The following is a 13,742-nucleotide window of genomic DNA, read 5'->3' as shown; positions in this document are numbered from 1 at the left end:
ACCCTATCATAAACAGTGGTGTGGAAATCATAAATGTACGTAGGGTCTACCTATTTTAGTAGGAATATTGTGAAGGGTCTTATCCATGACATTTAGTGTTTGTAGGAGACTCAAAACCAAGGAAAACTACATTTTTCTCTGGAACATTAAGTTTTTCTTTTACTTTATCTTGTGGAACATTCTAAATCCTATAATAGATTGGATTTCTCACCTTCTTCGCCACTAGAAATACTAGAGCCAGATCTGTGGCTCATCTCTAAAAAACATAAAAATATATGTTTAACATTTTCTGTGCTCATCTTACCTTTGACTTTGTTGTCCTCTTAACCTTAAGAGTCTCCTCTTAAATTCTTTTCCAAAATATATAATGTATAACATATGTATGTAAGATGTCCCAGATCTCTTGTAGAACACATGATTCAGCCAGGGTTTCTTTTAGGGGTGTATTAATGACAGCAACTTCCAGGATACTTGACAGCTCAGATGCAGAAAACTATATGATATTTTAAATGACTATTTTGAAGGGAAAAAAAGATGTGTGATGTTATTGAATCCCGTAATTAGAATGTCAGGCTCACAGCACAGAATTAAATCCTGGAGCTCCCTGCTATAGAAGGGGTACTCTTTCTCTTGGTTAGTAACAAATTAATGGCAAATTCTAGTCCCTCTGGAATGTGAGCAAATTTTAAGAGGGGTGGTAATTTCAATAAATACAGTTTTACTGGAACTTTCATGTATCTCTGTTAACCTTTCCTTAAAGCCAGGAGTGATATGATTATTGTTAAGAGGTAGCTACGAGTTTTGTACCTTGTTTACATTTTTAAAGAGAAAAAAAAAAATCACTCCAGGGATTTTGGCAAAGCCATGTACATTCCCTTTATCCTAGAGTCAGTCTGCGTTAAAAGAGTAAACAAAAATACAAACCCTGTGATGGTTAATATTACATGTCAACTTGGAGGATATTTTTGAAAGGGATTAAAATTTAAATTGGTGAACGTTTTAAAGCAGATCACCCTCCTTAATGTGGTAGGCCTCATCCAATCAGTTGAAGGCCTGAATACAACAAAAGACCAGCCACCTGGAGACAAGAGGGAATTCTCTAGGCTGCCAGCCTTTGGACCGGAACTGCGCATCAGCTCTCCTGGGTCTCAACCTGCCAGCCCGCAGATTTCGGGCTCACTGGCCCCCATAATTACACGAGCCAATTCCTTATAATAAATTCCTCTTCTATATATACACATACCTTATTTGTTCTATTTCCCTGGAGAATCTTGAATAAGACAAAGCTACAAACAAACAAACCAAAGCAGTGTGAGCTACTTCGGAAATATTGAGCTGTGAATTCTACTTTATGTCAATAAAACAGTGAGAAATAGCATATACAGATGTATTTTTCATTTTGATAGAGGAGAAAAATAACAAATTCTTTCAACATACTTGCAAGACTCAACATGCTTCCAGAATAACCTTGCAGGCACATTACTTGAAATACCATTGCAAGGGTAACATGCAAGTTAAATAGCATATCAGTTAGAGATTGTGTTTGGTTATAAGTAATTGAAACCTCTAAAACCAGTGGCTGGGACAGGACGTAAAGGATGTAAAGGGCACCAGGGACCCAGGCTCCTCCCAGCCCCAGTGCCCTGCCACCTTCAGTATGACTGTCACGCTCATGGCCATCTGCTGGAAGATGATAGTTTCACATCAACTATGGCCTCCACATACTAGAGGAGGGGTAGAGTAAAGAGCTAAAATTGCCTAAACTCACTTCCTTTTATGAGCTTTCTAGAAGCCCTGCCCAACAATTCTGCTTACAACTCCAGCCTAAGGCTAAACCGTATCTCTTCATCACCCTTGGCTACACAGAAAATGCAATGGGGTTCACTGTCACCTTGAACAAAATTGGAAATCTCTTGGTAATAAAGAAGGGGAGAATAGACACTAGGTAGGCAGGCAGGAGTATCTGCTACTCATAATATGCTCAGGAACTATGAAGTCGTTTCTGGGATTTGAATGGTTTGGGTGTCCCTGTACCCTCTGAGGGCTGAGAGGAAATTAAGTTCAGCTTTTGTCAATTCCCTGGTTACCTTCCTTTGGACATATCAGTCCTGAGCACTCTTTAGGGGAAGTGAAATGTCATCAGAGAATCAATGTTCTGTGTCTTGCTTCAGAGTGCCCAGAAGGAGATGGCTAGGAGGGAGATGATGTGGGGTAGGGTGAGATTCACTTCCTGAGCCAGTTGTGGGATCCAGCTTGGGGAGCTAATGGATATAATCTGGATAATTTCTAAACTTTCTAATTATTTTCTATCTCCATTGTAATGATCTAAGAAGAAATTATTTTGGGTATTATATATTATATCAATAAAACTTCTCTTATGATAGTATATAGTTGAAGAACATTTAAATAGAATCAGACATTACTTAAGGAAGTATTTCTCAGCTTGCAGTTTGCAGACACATTCTTAGGGGCTGAAGCGCTGTTTCCCTTTGAGATTCTGTATCGTACTAAAGTTTGAGAAACCTGTTCCAGTCGCTTGGAGCAAGGGCCTTTGACGTGGGACCTGGCATTGGTATTGTCTATTGGCAGCTTAGTGCAAGCAGTTTCCTTGGAGGTGATGCTGAGACACTCAGCCCTGGTGCTAAGGGCCAATGCTTCACAAAATGGTGAGTCAACAGGCACTTTAAGAGCACTGCTGATGGGAGCAGGTCCTGTACCAGGCATGTGGGGAGCTGCTGTTACTAGCAGGGAGCTTCCTAGGACATCTTCTGCTCCTTGTGTCCGCTGTTGCGGAAGGGAGCCACCAGGGGGCGCAACCTTGCTGACAAGAACAAACCAACCCTGAGAGCAGCAGGTAAAGTCAGGCTGGATGGGAGGGGAACCCACAACGAGGTTACTGAGGCCGTGGACTATGCTCTGTCTGATTTATTGCTTAATTCCCAATATTGGGCTCCTGTCTTGGTATACATTATTGACTGGGTATTTTGGAGAATGGAAGCACACAGAATGAACAAATGAATGAACTGTGACCAGACAAAAATGACCAATATTCGGATTCACAGTCATTCACCATCCCCTTTCCTGAGGATTCGTTTTCTGCCTGCTTAGCTTCTTCTCCTCCCCTTCCACCCTCTGAGGAGATTTTTGTCTTTGACAAACTTGTTCTTTGGGCTTCTATGATGAAAAATAGGCAGAGAGGGGGGAAAGGAGAAGGAATGTGGCTTACCCAGTGCACCCTCTAAGTGCAATTCCCTCTGCTCTTCGTGGATCCTCCTTCCTCCATCAGAACCCTCGGGGATGCTCACAGAGTTCTGCGGCCAAACTCTGATTTCTTTTGAGTTGTCCTCTATCCCCCAAATATGTATCTGAATGGTAATAAATAAGAGATAGTGGACCAAGAGCTAAAATAATCTAAATAATGTAGTGCTGGTGGGTAGAGGAGTTTGAGGGTCAGCTTGAAGAGAGAGCCATGAGAGTTGTGACAGGATGTAGGAAGTAGCTAGAAAAGATGGCGATTTGAACAAGTGTCAGCATATGTTAGGATCCCATTTAATGTTCTTTGAGAGATGCTCTCCATCTACCCCCATCCCTAAAAACCAATAGCATTCTCTTTGGCTCTGCTTCTTGAATGTCAAGACTGCTATGATAGTAAACCATATTAATCTCTGGGTTTATAAGGATTTCAGAGTAAATAAATGAAGAAATAATAGGAATGAATGAGGAGTGATAATGTTTCTCATTGTCTTACATTCTAGTGTGAGTCATCCTTGATGTAAGACGAAAAATAGAGATCATTAGCTTCCTCCTATGGAGAGAAGATGATTTTCTACCAGGTCACTGAGGTCAGGGAAAGCCTGGAGCCCAACGAAGCTCTGGGAGAGACTCAAGACAGGTGCAGCAATCTCAAGTTACAACTGGGATCTTTTTTCCAAGGAAGGATGTACCTGGGGAAAGGGATGTATAATGAGGTCAAACATTGAAAGGAAACCTCCAACAATGGAATAGCTATTGTGAAAAGAACACAACAGGACATAATATTTGTTTTCAGTTCTGTCTTGACAATTCCCTGCCTTCAGAGAATTTCCTGATTAATATTAATTATCTCCTTCAACTTTCCTTCCTCCATCCCTCCCAGAGCTCAGTATAATATCAATAGGAACAATAACAGCCTTTTGGATGAGGAGTTGGCAAACTTACAAAAGGATAGAGCCATGTGGTCATTTAATGGTAGAAAAGAAAGGGGAAAGGGTGAACAAGTGTGGATTTAGTGGAAGGAGTTATAATCAAATCCTGATTCTTGTTAGGGGATGGATATGGCTCTTCAAATTAAGTGTTGGGAAATGTAAGTATGGAAGGGAGCAGTTTGTGTATTACAGTCAAGGGGTAGACTGAAGTCAACATTAGTCCTATTGCAGTCACACAGCCTCTGAATCACTCTTCCTGTTCAGAGAATTTCTGCATTGTAATCCCCTCTTCCTCAAGTCACCCTTGCAGCCTTCTTTGCAGCTCAGATAACCTTGCCTCAGTTCTATCTAGGCAAAACTCTTATTTAGAAGTGAGGAAAATGAAATTCAGGTACAGCAAAGAATGGAGTCTTTGGTGAGCCACTGGTGAGGTGAGTGTGGAAACATTCCACATTTAAAGGGCAGCCATCGTAAGGTTCCTGGCATCATATGTCCATCCCTATTGGTGTGAGCTGTGGTGTTTTCACTAGGGAAGCCACTGTAGTGTGGTTTCCATCTTACTCCTGACTGCATCATCTCTAATACTGACCCTCCGAGCTACCTTGTATCTTTCAATATCCTTTCTAAAAGAGTATTTCTGCTTAAACTAGCCAGAATGTATTCTGTTGCTTTTACTAAGATTGCGATTTAATTCAGGATAATAGATAGACAGAGATTACATATGTATCCACAAATACACATATAGACATCTTTATACCTAGATAGGTTAAAAAGGAAGCTTTAGTTATAACAAACATGATTTACTTATCTGAAAATAGGTTCCTCTCAGTTGTCAATTTTCCTTTCTTTTGGAAAGAGAACTTCTTTTCTTAAGATAATTGGCTTCTATAAATATCAAGAAAACTTGAATGATGTTTGGATAAGAAGATGAAGCACTGAACTTTATAAACTAAAGAAGTGGATTTTTTTTATTTTATTTTATTTTTTTTACCTTTAAGTTAATTCTAGCACATCAAGAAGGGACATGGCTGAGGCAGTGGTTTATACCTCCTGCTCACACCTGACATCTTGGCCATGGCCCATCCATCAGTTTTGGGTCAGGGCTACAAGGCCTGTTTCAGACATCCTCAGCTAGGCTTTTGAGTTGGGATAGTATGTGGGTGAGAAAGTGAGAACTGAGATGGTTAAAACTGCCCCCTAAATCTAGTGATTTTTCACTGAGAGAGAGTCATCTTGGCCATGCAGTCATGAGTTGCGCAAGACTAGCATGAAAGAAAGAGGGAGAAGGAAAGAAGGAAAGTCGTTGCTAAGACACTGTTGGCCAGGAGGAAAGCTAGAGAGGGTCCATTTGTGGCTCTGACACCCATCTTACCCACAGGACCCAGCCAAGCCCATCTTGGCAAGGGCAGCCTGGACAACAGAACCAAACATGCCTTTGGCCTTCCTTCAACTCTTCTAGCATTTACAATTGTGTTAGAGGTAAACACTCAGTCCCCACTGCTCAGTGCCCACAGAGGGAAAAGAATTTCCACTCCACTATCCGGAAGAAGAGAACAAAATCAACTTCCTTCTGCGCCTTCACTACCTCCTCCTCCAGGAAGGAGGAGGACTTACCAAATCAGTGAATTTGGTGATGGAACTGAGTATACCTGATTCCCTCTCTCTCTCTTTTTCCTTCTGAGCTGCCAGCCACCAAAGGCTATGTCTGTCAGTTGCCCTGTCAGTTGTTGTAAGTTACAGGGCTTGTTCCTGTCTCAAAAACCCAAGATTGCATGTATGAGCCAGTGACTTGATAGATAAACTTTTAGAAAAGGAAGGATTTGGGCAAGTCCACGTTGCCACAAATCTGAAGCCATTTTTGTGTCTCCTGTATCTTATTTCATAATTCATTTGAACTTTGGCAGGACCTAATACAATGACAGATGTGGGGAAGGGAGGAACAATAGTTATACCATTCACAGCAATGGATCAACTTGACTGACATAATATCTCTTAACCCATGCTGTTCATACTGACTAATAAAGAAGAGACCAGGTGGCATACTGTGGCATGCCAGAGTTCCTGAAAGATGGGGATATCTGATTACTTCCTCACAGATGATGAGAAAGAAGTCTAATGTTAACCTTCCAGTGGCCAGAATTTCTAATTCCAGTCATGGAACATGGCTTCCTGTGTATCATCAGCACTAAAGCAGAATGACAAAAATCCCAACCAACTGCACTGAGAAGATCCATGAACTGCAGGTGATGAAGACAACTATTTAAGGCCATACTCATCATCAGATATAATATAAACATGGCTTTTGGTGGTCTATCAGTTTACAGAGATTTGAAAAGACAGGGAAAGATGTTCACAGTGCATATGTAGGAAACAAGAATGCTAAGTCTTTTCTGGCCCTATAAATAGATACAGTAGAAAGAAGAAAGACATGAAGTCTAATCCTTCTCCAATTAAGCTGGGAAAGATCAAAAGAGAAATTCCCAACTATGAATTTAAACTCTGCAAGATCGGAATCCTGGGAAGATGGCGGCGTAGGAGGACACTGGGCTCACCTCGCATCCTGCTGATCACTTAGATTCCACCTACACCTGCCTAAATAACCCAGAAAACCGCCAGAAGACTAGCAGAACAGAGTCTCTGGAGCCAAGCGCAGACGAGAGGCCCACGGAAGAGGGTAGGAAGGGTGGAGAGGCAGTGCGCGCTCCACGGACTGGCGGGAGGGAGCTGGGGCGGAGGGGTGGCCCGCCGGCCAAGCAGAGCCCCCGAGTCTGTCTTGCAAAAGCGGAGGGGCCGGACGGAGTGTGTTCTGACAGCAAGCGGGACTTGACATCTGGAAGGTTATAAGCTAACAGCTCTGCTCAGAGAACGGGAGGGCTGGAGGACAACGGGAGGGAGAGTTGTTGAGCCCCGGACAACAGAGCGCAGCTTGGCGGGGAACAAAGGCGCTCGCCAGCACCATCTCCCTCACCCATCCCCCAGCCAAAATCCCAAAGGGAACCAGTTCCTGCTAGGGAACTTGCTTGCAGAGCGCAAACACCCAACGTTGTACTTCTGCGGATCCATCCCTCCAGCGGGTCTGACTCCCTCCCGGTGCCGCAGGGCCCCTCCCGAAGCGGATCTCCAAAGGAAAAGCAAGCTGAGCCTGCCCCTCCCGCCCCGTGCACCTTGCCGATCCACCCCAGCTAATACGCCAGATCCCCAGCACCACCAGCCTGGAAGTGTGCAAGTAGCCCAGAGGGGCCACACCACCCCATAGTGAATTCCGCCCCTAGGAGAGGGGAGGAGAAGGCACACACCAGTCTGACTGTGGCCCCAGCGGTGGGCTGGGGGCAGACATCAGGTCTGACTGCGGCCCAGCCCACCAACTCCAGTTATACACCACAGCACAGGGGAAGTGTCCTGCAGGTCCGCACCACTCCAGGGACTATCCAAAATAACGAAACGGAAGAATACCCCTCAAAAAAACGTCCAGGAAATAACAACAGCTAACGAACTGATCAAAAATGATTTAAACAATATAACAGAAAGTGAGTTTAGAATAATAGTCATAAAATTAATTGCTGGGCTTGAAAACAGTATAAAGGACAGCAGAGAATCTCTTGCTACAGAGATCAAGGGACTAAGGAACAGCCAGGAGGAGCTAAAAAATGCTATCAATGAACTGCAAAATAAAATGGAGATAACTACGGCTCGGACTGAAGAGGCAGAGGAGAGAATAGGTGAACTAGAAGATAAAATTATGGAAAAAGAAGAAGCTGAGAAAAAGAGAGATAAAAAAAATCCAGGAGTATGAGGGGAAAATTAGAGAACTAAGTGATGCACTAAAGAGAAATAATATGCGCATAATTGGTATTCCAGAGGAGGAAGAGAGAGGGAAAGGTGCTGAAGGGGTACTTGAAGAAATAATAGCTGAGAACTTCCCTGAACTGGGGAAGGAAAAAGGCATTGAAATCCAAGAGGCACAGAGAACTCCCTTCAGATGTAACTTGAATCGATCTTCTGCACGACATATCATAGTGAAACTGGCAAAATACAAGGATAAAGAGAAAATTCTGAAAGCAGCTAGAGATAAACGTGCTCTAACATATAAAGGGAGACGTTTAGGACTCATGACCGATCTCTCTACTGGAACTTGGCAGGCCAGAAAGGAATGGCAGGAGATCGTCAATGTGATGAACAGAAAAAATATGCAGCCGAAGCCGAGAATCCTTTATCCAGCAAGTCTGTCGTTTAGAATAGAAGGAGAGATAAAGGTCTTCCCAAACAAACAAAAACTGAAGGAATTCGTCACCACTAAACCAGCCCTACAAGAGATCCTAAGGGGGATCCTGTGAGACAAAGTACCAGAGTCATCGCTACAAGCATGAAACCTACGGACATCACAATGACTCTAAACCCATATCTTTCTATAATAACACTGAATGTAAATGGACTAAATGCGCCAACCAAAAGACATAGGGTATCAGAATGGATAAAAAAACAAGACCCATCTATTTGCTGTCTACAAGAGACTCATTTTAGACCTGAGGACACCTTCAGATTGAGAGTGAGGGGATGGAGAACTATTTATCATGCCACTGGAAGTCAAAAGAAAGCTGGAGTAGCCATACTTATATCAGACAAATTAGACTTTAAATTAAAGGCTGTAGCAAGAGATGAAGAAGGGCATTATATAATCACAGGGTCTATCCATCAGGAAGAGCTAACAATTATAAGTGTCTATGTGCTGAATATAGGATCCCCCAAATATATAAAACAATTACTCACAAACATAAGCAACCTTATTGATAAGAATGTGGTAATTGCAGGGGACTTTAACACTCCACTTACAGAAATGGATAGATCATCTAGACACACGGTCAATAAAGAAACAAGGGCCCTGAATGATACATTGGATCAGATGGACTTGACAGATATATTTAGAACTCTGCATCACAAAGCACCAGAATATACTTTCTTCTCGAGTGCACATGGAACATTCTCCAAGATAGATCACATACTGGGTCACAAAACAGCGCTTCATAAGTATACAAGAATTGAAATCATACCATGCATACTTTCAGACCACAATGCTATGAAGCCTGAAATCAACCACAGGAAAAAGTCTGGAAAACCTCCAAAAGCATGGAGGTTAAAGAACATCCAACTAAAGAATGAATGGGTCAACCAGGCAATTAGAGAAGAAATTTAAAAATATATGGAAACAAATGAAAATGAAAATACAACAATCCAAACGCTTTGGGATGCAGCAAAGGCAGTCCTGAGAGGAAAATGCACTGCAATCCAGGCCTATCTCCAGAAACAAGAAAAATCCCAAATACAAAATCTAACAGCACATCTAAAGGAAATAGAAGCAGAACAGCAAAGACAGCCTAAATCCAGCAGAAGAAGAGAAATAATAAAGATCAGAGCAGAAATAAACAATATAGAATCTAAAAAAACTGTAGAGCAGATCAACGAAACCAAGAGTTGGTTTTTTGAAAAAATAAACAAAATTGATAAACCTCTAGCCAGGCTTCTCAAAAAGAAAAGGGAGATGACCCAAATAGATAAAATCATGAAAGAAAATGGAATTATTACAACCAATCCCTCAGAGATACAAGCAATTATCAGGGAATACTATGAAAAATTATATGCCAACAAACTGGACAACCTGGAAGAAATGGACAAATTCCTAAACACCCACACGCTTCCAAAACTCAATCAGGAGGAAATAGAAAGCTTGAACAGACCCACAACCAGCGAAGAAATTGAATCGGTTATCAAAAATCTCCCAACAAATAAGAGTCCAGGACCAGATGGCTTCCCAGCGGAGTTCTACCAGACGTTTAAAGCGGAGATAATACCTATCCTTCTCAAGCTATTCCAAAAAGTAGAAAGGGAAGGAAAACTTCCAGACTCATTGTATGAAGCCAGTATCACTTTGATTCCTCAACCAGACAGAGACCCAGTAAAAAAAGAGAACTACAGGCCAATATCTCTGATGAATATGGATGCAAAAATTCTCAATAAGATACTAGCAAATCGAATTCAACAGCATATAAGAAGAATTATTCACCATGATCAAGTGGGATTCATTCCTGGGATACAGGGCTGGTTCAACATTCACAAATCAATCAATGTGATACATCACATTAATAAAAGAAAAGATAAGAACCATATGATCCTGTCAATTGATGCAGAAAAGGGCTTTGATAAAATTCAGCAACCTTTCTTAATAAAAACCCTCGAGAAAGTCAGGATAGAAGGAACATACCTAAAGATCATAAAAGCCATTTATGAAAAGCCCACAGCTAACATCATCCTCAATGGGGAAAAACTGAGAGCTTTTTCCCTGAGATCAGGAACACGACAGGGATGTCCACTCTCACCGCTGTTGTTTAACATAGTGTTGGAAGTTCTAGCATCAGCAGACAACAAAAGGAAATCAAAGGCATCAAAATTGGCAAAGATGAAGTTAAGTTTTCACTTTTTGCAGATGACATGATATCATACATGGAAAATCCGATAGACTCCACCAGAAGTCTGCTAGAACTGATACATGAATTTAGCAAAGTTGCAGGATACAAAATCAATGTACAGAAATCAGTTGCATTCTTATACACTAATAATGAAGCAACAGAAAGACAAATGAAGAAACTGATCCCATTCGCAATTGCACCAAGAAGCATAAAATACCAAGGAATAAATCTAACCAAAGATGTAAAAGATCTGTATGCTGAAAACTATAGAAAGCTTATGAAGGAAATTGAAGAAGATATAAAGAAATGGAAAAACATTCCGTGCTCATGGATTGGAAGAATAAATATTGTTAAAATGTCAATACTACCCAAAGCTATCTACACATTCAATGCAATCCCAATCAAAATTGCACCAGTTTTCTTCTCGAAACTAGAACAAGCAATCCTAAAATTCATATGGAACCACAAAAGGCCCCGAATAGCCAGAGTAATTTTGAAGAAGAAGACCAAAGCAGGAGGCATCACAATCCCAGACTTTAGCCTCTACTACGAAGCTGTAAGCATCAAGACAGCATGGTATTGGCACAAAAACAAACACATAGACCAATGGAATAGAATAGAAACCCCAGAACTAGACCCACAAACGTATGGCCAACTAATCTTTGACAAAGCAGGAAAGAACATCCAATGGAAAAAAGACAGTCTCTTTAACAAATGGTGCTGGGAGAACTGGACAGCAACATGCAGAAGGTTGAAACTAGACCACTTTCTCACACCATTCACAAAAATCAACTCAAAATGGATAAAGGACCTGAATGTGAGACAGGAAACCATCAAAACCCTAGAGGAAAAAGCAGGAAAAGACCTCTCTGACCTCAGCCATAGCAATTTCTTACTTGACACATCCCCAAAGGCAAAGGAATTAAAAGCAAAAATGAACTACTGGCACCTTATGAAGATAAAAAGCTTCTGCACAGCAAAGGAAACAACCAACAAAACTAAAAGGCAGCCAACGGAATGGGAAAAGATATTTGCAAATGACATATCGGACAAAGGGCTAGTATCGAAAATCTATATACAAAGAACTCACCAAACTCCACACCCAAAAAACAAATAATCCAGTGAAGAAATGGGCAGAAAACATGAATAGACACTTCTCTAAAGAAGACATCCAGATGGCCAACAGGCACATGAAAAGATGCTCAACGTCGCTCCTCATCAGGGAAATACAAATCAAAACCACACTCAGATATCACCTCACGCCAGTCAGAGTGGCCAAAATGAACAAATCAGGAGACTATAGATGCTGGCGAGGATGTGGAGAAACAGGAACCCTCTTGCACTGTTGGTGGGAATGCAAATTGGTACAGCCACCCTGGAAAACAGTGTGGAGGTTCCTCAAAAAATTAAAAATAGACCTACCCTATGACCCAGCAATAGCACTGCTAGGAATTTACCCAAGGGATACAGGAGTACTGATGCATAGGGGCACTTGTACCCCAATGTTTATAACAGCACTCTCAACAATAGCCAAATTATGGAAAGAGCCGAAATGTCCATCAACTGATGAATGGATAAAGAAATTGTGGTTTATATACACAATGGAGTACTACGTGGCAATGAGAAAGAATGAAATATGGCCCTTTGTAGCAACATGGATGGAACTGGAGAGTGTTATGCTAAGTGAAATAAGCCATACAAAGAAAGACAGATACCATATAGTTTCACTCTTATGTGGATCCTGAGAAACTTAATAGAAACCCATGGGGGAGGGGAAGGAAAAAAAAAAAAAAAGAGGTTAGATTGGGAGAGAGCCAAAGCATAAGAGACTCTTAAAAACTGAGAAGAAACTGAGGGTTGATGGGGGATGGGAGGGAGGGGAGGGTGGGTGATGGGTATTGAGGAGGGCACCTTTTGGGATGAGCACTGGGTGTTGTATGGAAACCAATTTGACAATAAACTTCATATATTGAAAAAAAAAACTCTGTAAGATCGCTTTCATTAGATTTTCATATTTGCTAGTCAAAAATATGAAGAGGGTAAAACTGGAGGCAGATTTGTTTCCTTTTCAGGGAAGGAAGTACCAACCGCCAAAAATGGAGGAAAGCCATAAATCTGGGCAGTGGCCTAGTGGAGAAAATGGGAAACAAAATAATCGATTGCAATTTAGTCATTGTATTAAAGGCTATGATGGTATCATAATGTGTGTTACTGACACTGTATAGAGTCACCTAAGAGTGACCCAGTTTGACCTGCAAGGGAGCCCTGACTTTGTGGCAAGGTACCTAATCTGGGGGAGAGAGGAAGACCCTGAGTCAGCAAACCATCTGCCCCTACCAGACATTCTGTGGTTCCACTTGTGCAGACTGGGACATGGTTCCCCAATTACTTACAAACACCATAGGGAGGTGCTTTATGGCTCTTAGTCAAACCAGCTGCTTTTTCCCTCATTTATACTTTTTCTTGCGTAAATTTGCATGGACATAGTTTTCATCTCCTAAGAGGTTTGAATAGAGTGTGTCCGTAAAAAGGGGTAATCCTTCTACTACACTTTAAGTATATGAGAAAAGGTATTTCTTCTTGTTTTTGTTTCATATATTGAATTTTCAAGATCACTAATCCCCAGAAGAAAGCTCACCTGAATACCCACTTTGTTTAAGTTTCACGTGGAAATAGTTTTGACCCTTAACTGTTGAAACATTATGCCATAGCAAGAAAAAACTCCCAGTAGTTTCTATAAGAGAATCTTTCTTTTTAACCAGTGACCTGATTCAACTGGCTATAAACCCCGTAATTATCACTAATTAACAGAAATGTAACAAAGAACGTTTCAGCTTTTCATTTTGATGGAGAAAATGAGCGATCTTTAAAGGGAAAAATAATATTCTTTACCTTCGGTGAGCTAGAAATTCTGGGAATACGTGACATTGTGAAGTAAGGTAAATGCATGACCTTTTGGTCCCTTAACTGTTAGAATACAATGAGTTCTTTTTCTCTTGGTCTTTAACTTGGGTTAAGAACTATAAGTTCAAGGAGATGTTTGTTGTGAGGAGGGAGTTTCTAATGGGTCCAACGTGTAACCCAGCCTGAGTGTATG

Source organism: Acinonyx jubatus, chromosome C1 (genome assembly GCF_027475565.1).
Source record: "Acinonyx jubatus isolate Ajub_Pintada_27869175 chromosome C1, VMU_Ajub_asm_v1.0, whole genome shotgun sequence".
Taxonomy (NCBI): domain Eukaryota; kingdom Metazoa; phylum Chordata; class Mammalia; order Carnivora; family Felidae; genus Acinonyx; species Acinonyx jubatus.
Note: the sequence above shows the minus strand (reverse complement) of the source record.